The sequence below is a fragment of the Cyprinodon variegatus genome, unplaced genomic scaffold, assembly GCF_000732505.1.
Source record: "Cyprinodon variegatus isolate N-32 unplaced genomic scaffold, C_variegatus-1.0 Scaffold799, whole genome shotgun sequence".
NCBI lineage: Eukaryota > Metazoa > Chordata > Actinopteri > Cyprinodontiformes > Cyprinodontidae > Cyprinodon > Cyprinodon variegatus.
Genome location: NW_015151252.1, coordinates 363,299 through 375,384, shown reverse-complemented (window position 1 = coordinate 375,384; position 12,086 = coordinate 363,299). Strand labels below are relative to the sequence as shown.

Below are 12,086 nucleotides of genomic sequence, written 5' to 3'. Positions count from 1 at the left end.
TAATACAGTTTTATCTTCCACCCGTCGCTAAAGGTTTATCGAGTGTACCGGCCCTACCTGACTTGGTGCTGGAGTCCAATATCTACTTAGACCCTTTAGTTCCTGAAGCAACACAAATTTTAAATCATATACATGAATGTGTGTGTTTCTAGAGGTTTGTGGAGATTTCCCATGTGACACCTAAACTTCCTGAGTATACGTGGGGTCTGTTGTGCTTGTCATGTCGCTGGATAAAACACACTGTACGACCCAACCTCTTGTTTTCCCATTTTATTACCAGACAATTTCTGTATTTGTAGTATTTTTAGTATTTGTTCCCTATTTATGTATTTGCATCACATTTGCAAGCCTAGGCCACCATATTTTTCAGTCCTGAATAAATGACTTTTGGATTTTTTGGGTCTGCCGACATGTGTAAAGATGTTGATGTTCTCTAACTTATGGGCCTTGGAAAAAAAAGCTGACTTTATGATAATATTATATTACACACAACTTAATTTGTATTACATTAAGGTGACTTCCGAAGAGTACAGGAACACTTGAGTTGTTGCTAAATAAAAATGCATCTTAAGGGGTTTTACTATGGGGTGGAGGTAGAGCACATGACCATATAACAAATGTCACAGGTTGAAATCACGGTCCTGCTGACCTTTGCTGAGTGTCTCTCCACTCTCTTGTAACCCACTTTCCTGTCTACATACTTTCAAAAAATGCCACTAGTGCCTAAAAATTATCTTTAAAAAAATGCATTTTAAAGCTTTTCCAATTTTGTTTCACAAGAACTATCCAAACCTGAGTATATTCTTCCTTTTTCTTCAAAATAGAGCACTAAAATATGTTCTCTGTGTGTACAGCTCTAATAAAATACTCCACATTGCAATTTTTTTTATAAATTATAAACAGTGTGGGGATTTAGTAGGCTAAATAAGAGTTTGATGGTGGTGAAAACCCTGAAATGGCAGAATTCTGTAAAATCTGGCAAATACATTTCAAAAACTTAAATCTCCTAATATTGTCATTCTTTATTTGGATCTTATGGGACTTTCTGTAACATTTGAAACAAAAATACACCTATGGGTAATGAAAAATTTTGGATGGACTGTAAAAGTGTGTGATGCCTGAGTTAGGCTTGTATTAGATTTCCAACTATTGTGTTTCTTATATTTTGTATCCTAAAAACAAACTCATCTTCTTTGCTTTTTTCAAACACATCCTCTATGGCCATGTGTTCCATGCATTGCTCTATACTGTGGCATACTTATTTGGTAAAAGAAAATACATATATAACTTCCAGAAGTTTTCTAGATATAAATAAATGACATCACAGTTGATCTTAAGTTGCAGTCAAGGTAACAAAGAACAAAGGTTCTCTTTGTGTCCTTGGTAGCATATGTGTGATGCTGAGATGTCAGATAGCGCCTCCCGGTTGTCTCCTCTGTATCTTTCGGCACAATAACAGTATAAGAACTGCATGGCCCCATCTTCTCTAACAATTCCCCTGTTGTTCCTCTGTATCTCTGTGCCACTGTCAGAAAAGTAACAGGCTGCAACAGAGGGAGAAGATTTACCCAACTGCACTGTGCCGACATGCCCATGCCTTTAATCAAGAGGATTTGTTTGTCTTATTTTCTTTCTAAAAGCTTAAACAGTAAGTTCCTGACCAGTTTCAAACCAGAACATATAATCAATTGATTGATGGAGTCAAAGGTTTGTTTCAGCTTTGATGACTATGGAAGTGACCTTTCATTTTAATCAGTAGCAGCTGTGAACTGATAAAAAGTAGGACGCATGGTTCAATGTAATAAACAGGCCAATGAAACAGAACATGCTTAACGGTTATAAACATGTTTTTCTTCTTGCTGTCATCGCTCAGCGTCAGTTCCTATTGACTATCCATTCAAAAATAATTCAAAGCACTAAACTGAATGCAGATAAAACTAGAAGGAAATCATTAAATTGTTAACATTAACGTAGTTATAATATAACCGTAAATATTATATAATATGCAAATACTAAACATAACCAAAAATAACTAAATATGAGTGTAAATTACTGAATAGAAAAATGTCACTAACACACAGAGATCTTTGCTTGACAGCTCCTATGCGAGACTTTTTATTTGATTCAAAGTGCCATGAAGAATTAACATTTAGTCTCTCATAGGAGCTGTCAACCAAAGATCAGCTTTTGATTGTGAAGATCAAGATCAACTTAAAGTTATAATGGAGGATTTTCACAAATTTTTGAAAAGACTTGCCCTCTCCGCTTAAAAAACAAAAATGCACATGCACAACCCTGTACCTACTCCTGAGATGGAATGCCTCTTAGACGTGTGTGAGACAAGTGTAGGGGCAACCAAGAAGTAACCGGGGGCAACGAAGAAGTAACCGACTGTAACGTTGTCAGGGTGAGTTGACACTAACAATGTTTTTTAATTATGAAGGATAAATGATCTTTAATAATTAAAACAAGGATGTCTTGTTTACGTGTAGGAATTTACATAATTGTCCACTATGAGTAACATCTGGTATATTAACTTTTGCTAAATTTTTGTATGAAACAATTTCTCAAAGATCTTTTAGAGATGTATGGGGATATTTAATATTATTCCCACATTACTTAAATTTGATATTGTTGATGCAGTTTTGGTGTTCTAATAAAATAAAAAGATGTACAAATTATGGACAGGCTTAAGTCTGTTTGTAATAATAACTGAATTAACTTCATTGACCTCAGATTGGAGAAATTCACCTCAGCATTTAATCCATCCCCTTGGGTAGCAGTGGGCTGCTATTGTGCGGTGCCTGAGGAGCAGTTGGGAGTTAAGGGTCTTGCCCAAGGATCCAGAGTGCAGGCTGTGGGGATGGAACCGGGCGCTTGCAACCTTCTCACAGCACAAGAGCACTGCTCTAACCACCAGGCCAACACTCCCCACTATCTTTCTGCTGTTGATTTATAAGGCTGAAATACGTTAAAAAAAGAGCACTACACAATACAACATCACGAAGGCCTGTCAGTTTTCCCTGGATTTGAAAAGAATTACATTAGTAGATCCATATACTTCTGCTGAATGTAAAGGGGAGCCTGACAAGCTGCCACAATTGGAACCACATCCAACCTGTTCATACTTGGTTCATTTTTACCTTGACAATACATGTATATAAATCTCAAGGGTGGCTCCTGTCCCAGAAAGATTAGATGGAGGAAAAGAAACTCAAATTTGAATTGTCACGCTGTTCCTTTAACTTGCTGCCAGTCTCCTCCAGGCACATGTCCCTGAAATAATTTCTGTAGCTAACAATAATTCATGGGTATGTTGGTTTTGAAGAAGGGGAACATGCTTTCTCTTCTTCTTACTGGAAGAATTTCCTTTCATGACTCAACTCTTGGCTCTCCCACAAGCAGCCTCAAATTTTAGTTAATAGAACATATATAATATTATGCACATTTTCACCTATAGGATGAGGGTGTGGGAAACTGAAACCAACTGCTTGATTACAGCCATAACATTTAGAGATATTTATAAGAGTACATCATTTATATCACATATGATTTTAAAAAAAAGGACTCCATGTTGCTTTAATCTCCAGCAGGTCTCCCAGGTGAATTTTCAAGTTTGAAAGTTAAATATTTTCTATTTTCTATACAAGCCCTTACAATTATTTCACATGTCAATGAATTTTAGGTGTATTTCTTAAGGTTGCATAAAGGCCCCATATTTTCTGGGCCTGTTCGTTTGTGTGAGGTGATGGGTGCACTTGTTTACCCGGCCACTTTTTGGCGTCTCCGCTGCCATTGATGCAAATTGGGAGAATACAGGCCACTGTTTTGAAGATGTATTACAAAAGAAAGGCCCCAAGCAAGGGCACCTCAGTCTACATCACAGACTCCCCCACCTAAAGTAGAAAAATAAAACTTTTGCCTAGTGTGATGAAAAGAGACTAATTGAAATCTAATCAGGGATGGAATAAGGCAAGAGTAAATATTGGTGTAGCTTTTAACAAATGCATGGAGTTTAGATTTTATCCTGTAAATAAAAAGGACCAACTATTGGCCATTTTATTACTAAAAAGGTTGAAACCTTCCAACCTTCCCTCATACCCATTCTTCAGAAGACGTTAGGACTCTAAACAAAACGCTGGTGAAGTTTCTCACTCATCCAGGTCATAGTTTTTCCAAAAAAAGAAAATTAAAAACAGTCCACAGGACTTTGTTTTCAAGTTTGAAGACGTTTCGCTTAAAGTGTCGTTTTCAATAAAAAATGTCAGGAATAGTGTTGCGTTCAAGGTTTTATACAGTAACCAATTTTTACAGTAGGGCTATGTTTATAACCTTAAACTCAATGCTATTCCTGACTGATTCCCAATGTTGGGGTCACAAATAAACAAGAACGCGAACTTGAGGTCTTTTAGAGAAGTTAAACTAAGCAATAAAAATGGTAATGAAGACTATTTTGATGTTTTTAACAATACTAAAACACCACTTATGAATATACTAACCCAAATATACATTTGTTGTTAATTCTGTTGTTATTACTATTATATCTATGGTTAGAAACTTTTAAATTCTAACTAAAGGTTTGGATCATGAGACCAATTCTGGTACCATGTTGGTACAATCAGAAGCAAACAAGTATTGTAATCTTTGGTCTAAAACCACCACTTTGGAAGATTATTCAGTTTCTTCTGTTTATTTTACTACTAATAATAATAATAATACAAAATAGCATAGAAATATTTTAATTAACTTCTTTGCTATGGTAATGTTACCTAAGAGGTTAAGCAACAAATTAAACTTGACTAACATAAAGTTGTCTTGTTGCAAATTTTCTTTTAATTCTGTTTTTTTTTTATGCATCTTCCTTAATATTTCTTTTATAATCCATATGGCTGCTTTCCTTAGTGCTAGCCTTTAGTGACACTGATTTATAGTAGCTCACAATAAAAGAGGGAGCGGGGCAAAGCAATCTTCCGGACAATTTGTACCACTTTCTTCTTTCCTGCCTTGGGCCTTTGAAGCACTCCATTTTTTTGTTTCCACTACATCCCCTGCCCTTTTTCTTTATACACAAAAGGTTTAAATCAAGGTGCTCTGCAAAGTCCTCTGGCGTGTCAGTTTTTTCACCCTAATCCTTTGACCTGTTGTCATGGAAATCAGGCTCTCCAAATAGCTGCCCTTACATTCAGGCCTCTTAACAAGAAACCCGAATGATGAATTTGAGGTTTTTCTTTCTATGAGGAAGCCCATCAGGTGGATTTTTGCAGTTAACCACTATTTCTTCAAAAGAAGACAACAAATAAAAAGAAAAGAAGAAAGAAAAAAAGGTATAGCTTAAGAAGACTTGAATAAAGAACACTGCCTTGGTCATAGATTTCTTAATGCAATATTAATGTAAACGTTTGTTTACATTTATTTTGGGCTTAAAATTGCTGCAAAATTAGGTTCGGCGCTTTGCAGGAGATAAAGCTGACTCTCCTTATTTTGGAAGTGCTGATGTGAATTTTCCATTGTTAATTGACAGTCTAAAATATGGTGAGGGAGATTGGAGAGATAAGAATGATTATGCTGATTTATACTCTTTCAAAATTCACAGCACACAGTCCACTAGTTTTACTCTTCCTCATCAATCCTAACAATAAAAACAGTAATTTGTTTGACAATAAGCTGATATAAGTCAGATTAAAATTGGAGAATAGGTGTAACTATAAAGCTAAACTAAAAAACATAAAACTAAACTACACTAAATAACAAAAACAGAATAACTGGGGTGGATATCTATGTATGTGTTTGTTGCTTTTATAGTCCTCCTCAAAAGATGTGAAGTTATTTAGTTAATTTTCCAGATTTTAATTGTTTATTAGGTATTATTGTTCTCCATGCATGTCCTAGAAAGACGCACTTCATGAAAATATCTATTAAAAAAAAAAAAAAAAAGTTTACTTGCAAACACAGATAAAAGCCATTTTTGAAAATATTGAGCTGAAGTTTGTAATAAAAATGTTTTTTGGAAAATTCATACAAGGAGCAATGTGAAATTAACTTTTCATACACAAAAAAAGCCCATTTTAACTGCTCCTTTTACTCAACCCACTTCTCATGTCTAAACCTTAGACACTGAAATCATAATTCAATAACAAAATATACCTTCAGTTTGGAATGATCTACAAAACTTGTTTGAAATTATTTTGCATCACAAGAACTTATTATTGTATTCAATTGAATAGACTGCCTGCAATGAAATTATTACCACTGGAGCATTTATGAATATTTCAACCTTTATATTTACCCATGGGGTCCCATACATTACTGACATTATTAGTGAAAGCCAGAATCCATTTTCTCCCAATCTAATTGCTCCCTGTTCACAGTTGCAACAGAGATAATTTAATCACCATTGAAATGGACCTTTATATGAGGTTTAAATGATAACTACTTCAGGCTGCCGTTCTGTCTTAAATGACACTATTTATCACCCACTGCTTTATTCTCTCCCAAACATTTGAATAGTGGACTCCAAGTTCCATTTTCATTCTCATTTTGCTCTCTATTAGCAGTGGATAAAGGAGTACAGTAGCGCTGTATTTGAACAGTTGTTACTGCTGTTCAAATGATTGAGGCTTTGGTTGTCATAGAAACTGAAAAAAAGAATGTATAAAATCACTTGATTAGACATTTAGTTTTTCCAGACATTAATAGAGAACTATGTTCATGGATGCTTATATGTTAGAGGAGTGGGTGATTTTTCTATCACTAGAATGAGACAAAAAAATGTAACACTGTAGAGTAAATACTAATGATCAGAAAAGATGGACCCAGAATTCAAACCAGACAACCATTATAAAAGCTTAACGCAGTTTAGTGAAACAAAACTACTGCAGGTAGTGTCAGCGAGTAGGTCAGGAACCTCTGGAAACAGAGACGGAAGATTAGTGACCAGGTTAGTACTAAGGTATGCATCAACACATCACAAACATGATGGTCACTAACCTTCTTTTAGGCCTCAGCCTGGGAAGAAACACGAGGTTAGGTTCAAGCCGGTTTACAGTAGCGCTGATGTTGTTGTCACAGGTCAGGAATTCCCAGAGAATAACTCCAGCCGTGAAGACAATAGTAGGCAGGAGGAACAGGAGAACAAACCAGAACCTGTAGTTGGGGGCGAAGTCCAGGGTCAGAGCTGGTAATCAGAAGTCCAATGAAGCACCAGAGGGAAATCCAGGATGAGGTTGAGAAACAGTTCCATGTTAGACAACGGGTTGGCAGACCAACAGGTCAGGTCTGGCAAACAGGCAGGAAGTCAGGAATCAGAAGGCTGGAATAGATCTCACCAATGGCTTGGAATAATCTGGCACTGATGTTTGGTCTGAAGGCTGCTTGTATACTGATAGGTGCAGGTGGATCAGATGAGTAGCAATGAGAATGGGGCGCAGCTGAGCAGGTGTGAACAACATCAGTGCTGAGATCATGACAGTAAACACTAGAAAAATGATAGGTAAACTTGTCTAATAGTCTAACTCAAACAAAGAGGGGCGCTTAAATAGTGGCTGATCATCCAATTAAAGAAATATAAGACTTAAAAAATCTTCAGCTGAAACAACTAAGACAAGTGGCCATATCTATTCACTATATTGTTACCTCATCTGTGTGGCTGTAAATATAACCATCACAATAGAAATCATGTTTACTCCATATTTGCTGTATTTGAAGGCGAATAAAGGTTTTGTCTTTTTTTTCTTTGGTGAAATCAATCAAAAGGATGACTCGTCCTATTACCTTTTAAAGACTGGAGCTTTAAAAGGTAACTTAAATTTATTCCAGGACCTGGTCTAATGTTTTTCTTGAAGTTTGTGTTCAAGATTTTGTCTCCAAATTCCAGCTTAACATTTAAATGTTTTTCTTAGCAAAAATGTTAGAGTCAATCTAAATACAGTATGTTGGTACACATTGCATCTGAGAAATAACACATTTAAATCATTCTGAGTTAAAATCTTCAGGAAAGCTATTGCTTAAAGCTTAGTAAAAATCTGCTTCATTGATTTCCAGAATAGCTTGCATCTTTGGGACTGTTGCTCTGTTTCATAGCCATGTTCAGATTCTATTCATGTAGCTTTAATGTATGAGCAAATTGTATGATTTTTACAGAATCGTAGTTTATTTGTTCTTTGTGTATTAACTCTGTCAGCAAAACAGCCCTACAGCATGATTTTACCTAAACACTTTTGGTAAAGTCTTCTTAAGTTTAAAAGCTGCTCTTTGACTCCTTAAATAATGCATATCATTACTGTGGCTAACAGCTTGGTCTTTGTCTAATATGACCATCTTTTAAATAATGGATGGTCATCATCGGCGTCTGCAAATTTCAGTTGAGTTTGAAGGAAACTATGTTGAAGCAAGCTCTTCTTTCTTGGCTCACATCCTCTAAGTCCATGTTATTGTGTAACTGGCTTTATGGTGTTTCCCATGCTGAACCGTTAATTTAGCTATTTTCCGGTCATGGTCTTGGTGGTTCTAGAATCCTTTTTAGCAGTCAATATTATTTCTTTGTAGGCCAGGACAGTTAGGGACACATAGCTGACAGTGGACAAAGTATGGCTTTATAACATCATTAAGCTGTGTCCAAACATCCGCCCTAATCCCTATATAGGGCACTATGTAGTGGTTATGCCATTTTTTATCCACTTGACGTCCGAATATCTAGTGGAAAAAAAAGGACTGGAAATTTCCTACAATGTACCTTCAAAAGTAGTGATCGTCCATAGTCACTAGAGAGGATACAGTTTATCCTGGAATGATTTGCTAGAGCTTTATGGGATTTGGTGTGAAAGCAGCTCGTTGTTGGATAGCAACACTGGCGACAAATGACATGGATGGGACATGCACCGTGCGGGAGCGAAAAGTAGTGAGAATCTGTCCGAATGGTCAGTTTACTATAATGTTGGCTATTTAGTCCCCGCTCCATACAGTGATGAGCAATCTAGGGGTTAGGGTGAACGTTCGGACAAGGGTGAACGTTCGTAATTGATAAAGCAAGGTAACAGCTACAAAAGCTCTGAGTTAAACCATGTTAAAATGGTTTCTGAGCAATTGCTAAAATGTAAGTTTCTACCAGGAAAGCAACCAGAAATGCATTCCATCAGGTTAATACTACAGGTTTGTTGATGACACCTTTTAGGGAAGCTTATTTCCCTAAGTATCCTTAGGGAAGTAAGCTTCATATTGAGCCTGTATTTCAATATTTCTTTTAAATATGCTGGGTTAAATAAATCAATAGAATTAGAACTTATGAAGCCACCTCACTTGTTTACCTCATTAAATTTAGTTGGTTTGACATTCCTCCTCTAAAAAAACTCCTCATAGATTAATGACAAGGAGTCGCATAATGATTATCTGTAAATGTCTCACTTAAACTAACTTTTTAAATGTATTTAAGATCTTGCAAGTCATGATATTTTCTGTGGGTTTGTTAACATTTTTGCATCTTATATCATAACAACTGAACTTTATTGATGTCACATTGGAGAAATTTAACACTGCATTTAACCCATCCTCTTGTAGAGCAGTGGGCTGCCATTGTGGGGCGCCTGGGAGCAGTCAGGGGTTAAGGGCCTTGCTCAGAGAGCTAGAGTGATAGTCCGCAGGAGTGGGTTTCAAACTCACAACCTCAGCATTCCAAGCTTTATGACCTAACCATTAGGCCGCCACTCACCACATAACCACCTCTGACCAAATACATGGTCAGAGATATTGTGTGGAAATAGATATAACGTAAAAAACAAATCTGAGTATTTATAGAGTAATTCTGTTGCAGGTTCTTGCATTGATCAAGGGATATATGTATTTGTCAAATTGCATAAGTTAATTGATTTAAAGCATCAGTTATCATTTACTTAAACAAACAAAGCCAGAGCGTATATCTTTACTCTGGACCATTTCCTTTATCTTTCTCTCCTCCTGAGTCATGTTATCTATGCTGAACTCTGTCCTCGCCAATTCAGCACAAAGTTCACTGCAGCTGTAAGCTGCCACCACATCATATGATGCTGTTGTTATTCAGCCGTTCATATTTTTTTGGTGAAAATAGTCCTAATTACATTTCAATGAGCCCTTTGTTCTTTTCTGCCTCATAAGACATCATTTGTTCTGCCAAAAGCTTTCCTCTTTCTAACATAATGTACTGTGTTCAGATGACATTAAGCTGAGCTGATATTGCTTATTCAATTTAAAAAGTTAGATTAAAAAGTTTATTTTCGTATCGCTCATGTACTACAGTTATTCCTGTTCCTTTTCCATTCTTCAATACATTCCAGGACAGACTGTTGAGCCATTCATTTTGGAAATAGGTAGAATAGACAACTATTATTAATATCTATCAAAATATTAGAACAAAATATCTAATTGGCTAATTTGGCTCAGAGAACCTTATCTTTCGATCTGCTGTATTTGCTTTGCATCAGTATTATACATGGATCTGTGCAATTCATTAAAAACACAGAGGAAAAAAAAGAAACAAACTCTGTTTCCAAATAATTTTCTACTTACTCATCTCTTGACTACATTATGATAACACCCTCGAAATGATGGTGAACCAAATAATATAATCATATCAGTTTCAAAAAAAGACAAAAGACAGAAATTAATTGCACACATTCATAACTTGCACCCAATCTAAATAAAGCTCCTCTAATGAATCTATAAACCATCTCAAATGCTTTGCTTTAGCTATTTGCACTGCAAATGCTTTTCAATTTGATTCATTCAGTCTATACCTCATTTAGCAATTTTAATTTTCTTACTGAAACTTCTTGCTGATTTGTCAAATTAAGGTAAGGAAATCCAAAAGATATGCAGCAGAACATAATCTCACATAATGGTGAGAAGATGTAACGCAAAAACATTACCATCCCATTACCATTACCATCCCATTTGTTGCTGGAGTCTCAAAAACTCATGAGGATTTTCTCCAAACACAAAATCCCAGTACATTTCAAACCAAACAAGACCCTTAAACAGAGACTAGTGCATCCTAAAGACAAAACCCCCAGACCAAACAGTGGTTTATGCAGTTCAGGAATGCTCTGATATTTATATTGGAGAAAACAAACAACCTCTCCACAGACGCACGGCCCAACAGAGAAGAGTTACCTCCTACGGACAAGACTTGGAGATGCATCTACACCTTTTGGACAAAGGACGTTCTTTTGAGGACCCGAATGTTCACATTTTGGACAAAGAAGACAGTTGGTTTGAGAGGGGTGTGAAGGAAGGCATCTATGTTAGGAAAGAAAAACTTAACAGAGGGGGTGGACTCAGATTTCAGGGGAACAGGACACCCTGCCTGTTCAGCCAGGCCAACAATTCCCTCTAATGACCCCCCTTTCAGGACTATAGACAGGTATCGGGTATTAGAGGTTGGAGACAATATTCAAAAGCATATGTGTGATGGTGGCCATTAGAAAGCTTTTAAAGTCATACGAACAGTATATCCAGTTTGTGCATGCAGTCACTATCAATTAATTACCAACAACATTTGTGAATTAGATTTTTTAAAATTTCCCTCAAAAATTGTCAGTCTCCACTAGTGTACTGGACCCTGCCCTCCACCCAAAAATGAATTCTAGAACATTAACGCAAGCTATTGCTTTAAAAAATGAGTCCACATACTGTACTTAGATTAATAAGGTCAAAATAGTGGCAGAGCCATCTTTGGTATTAAGCAGAAACTCTCTTCTTGCACTTCCCTCATTGAGAAGACTTCACTGTGGAGGAAACTCAGTGTTCTCAGAGCTTAGTGAGAGGAATGGGACTGGGCTTATGTTTGTCATGGACATCAAAGGACCCTTAAAAGAACTGGATCTATAACTACGTCACAGCCTTGCCTCACTGTCAGCCCGGCTAGCTCAGTCGGTAGAGCATGAGACTCTTAATCTCAGGGTCGTGGGTTCGAGCCCCACGTTGGGCGTATAGTATTTTGGGGGAATGGTAGCCTAGTGGTGAAGTCCTGCATTCAATCCCCCACTGCCACAGGCTGCCAATCTGGCTCCCAAACCCCTAACCCCACACTGCTCCCCGGGCGCTGCACAATGGCAGCC

The 12,086-nt window shown here is 36.8% G+C and overlaps 1 non-coding gene across 1 annotated transcript; it reads left to right on the top strand.

The window, feature by feature from the left end:
• Window positions 1-11,883: 11,883 nt before the first annotated feature.
• Window positions 11,884-11,956, top strand: trnak-cuu. Its single transcript has one exon. It is a non-coding gene; the product is annotated as a tRNA-Lys (tRNA).
• Window positions 11,957-12,086: the final 130 nt, after the last annotated feature.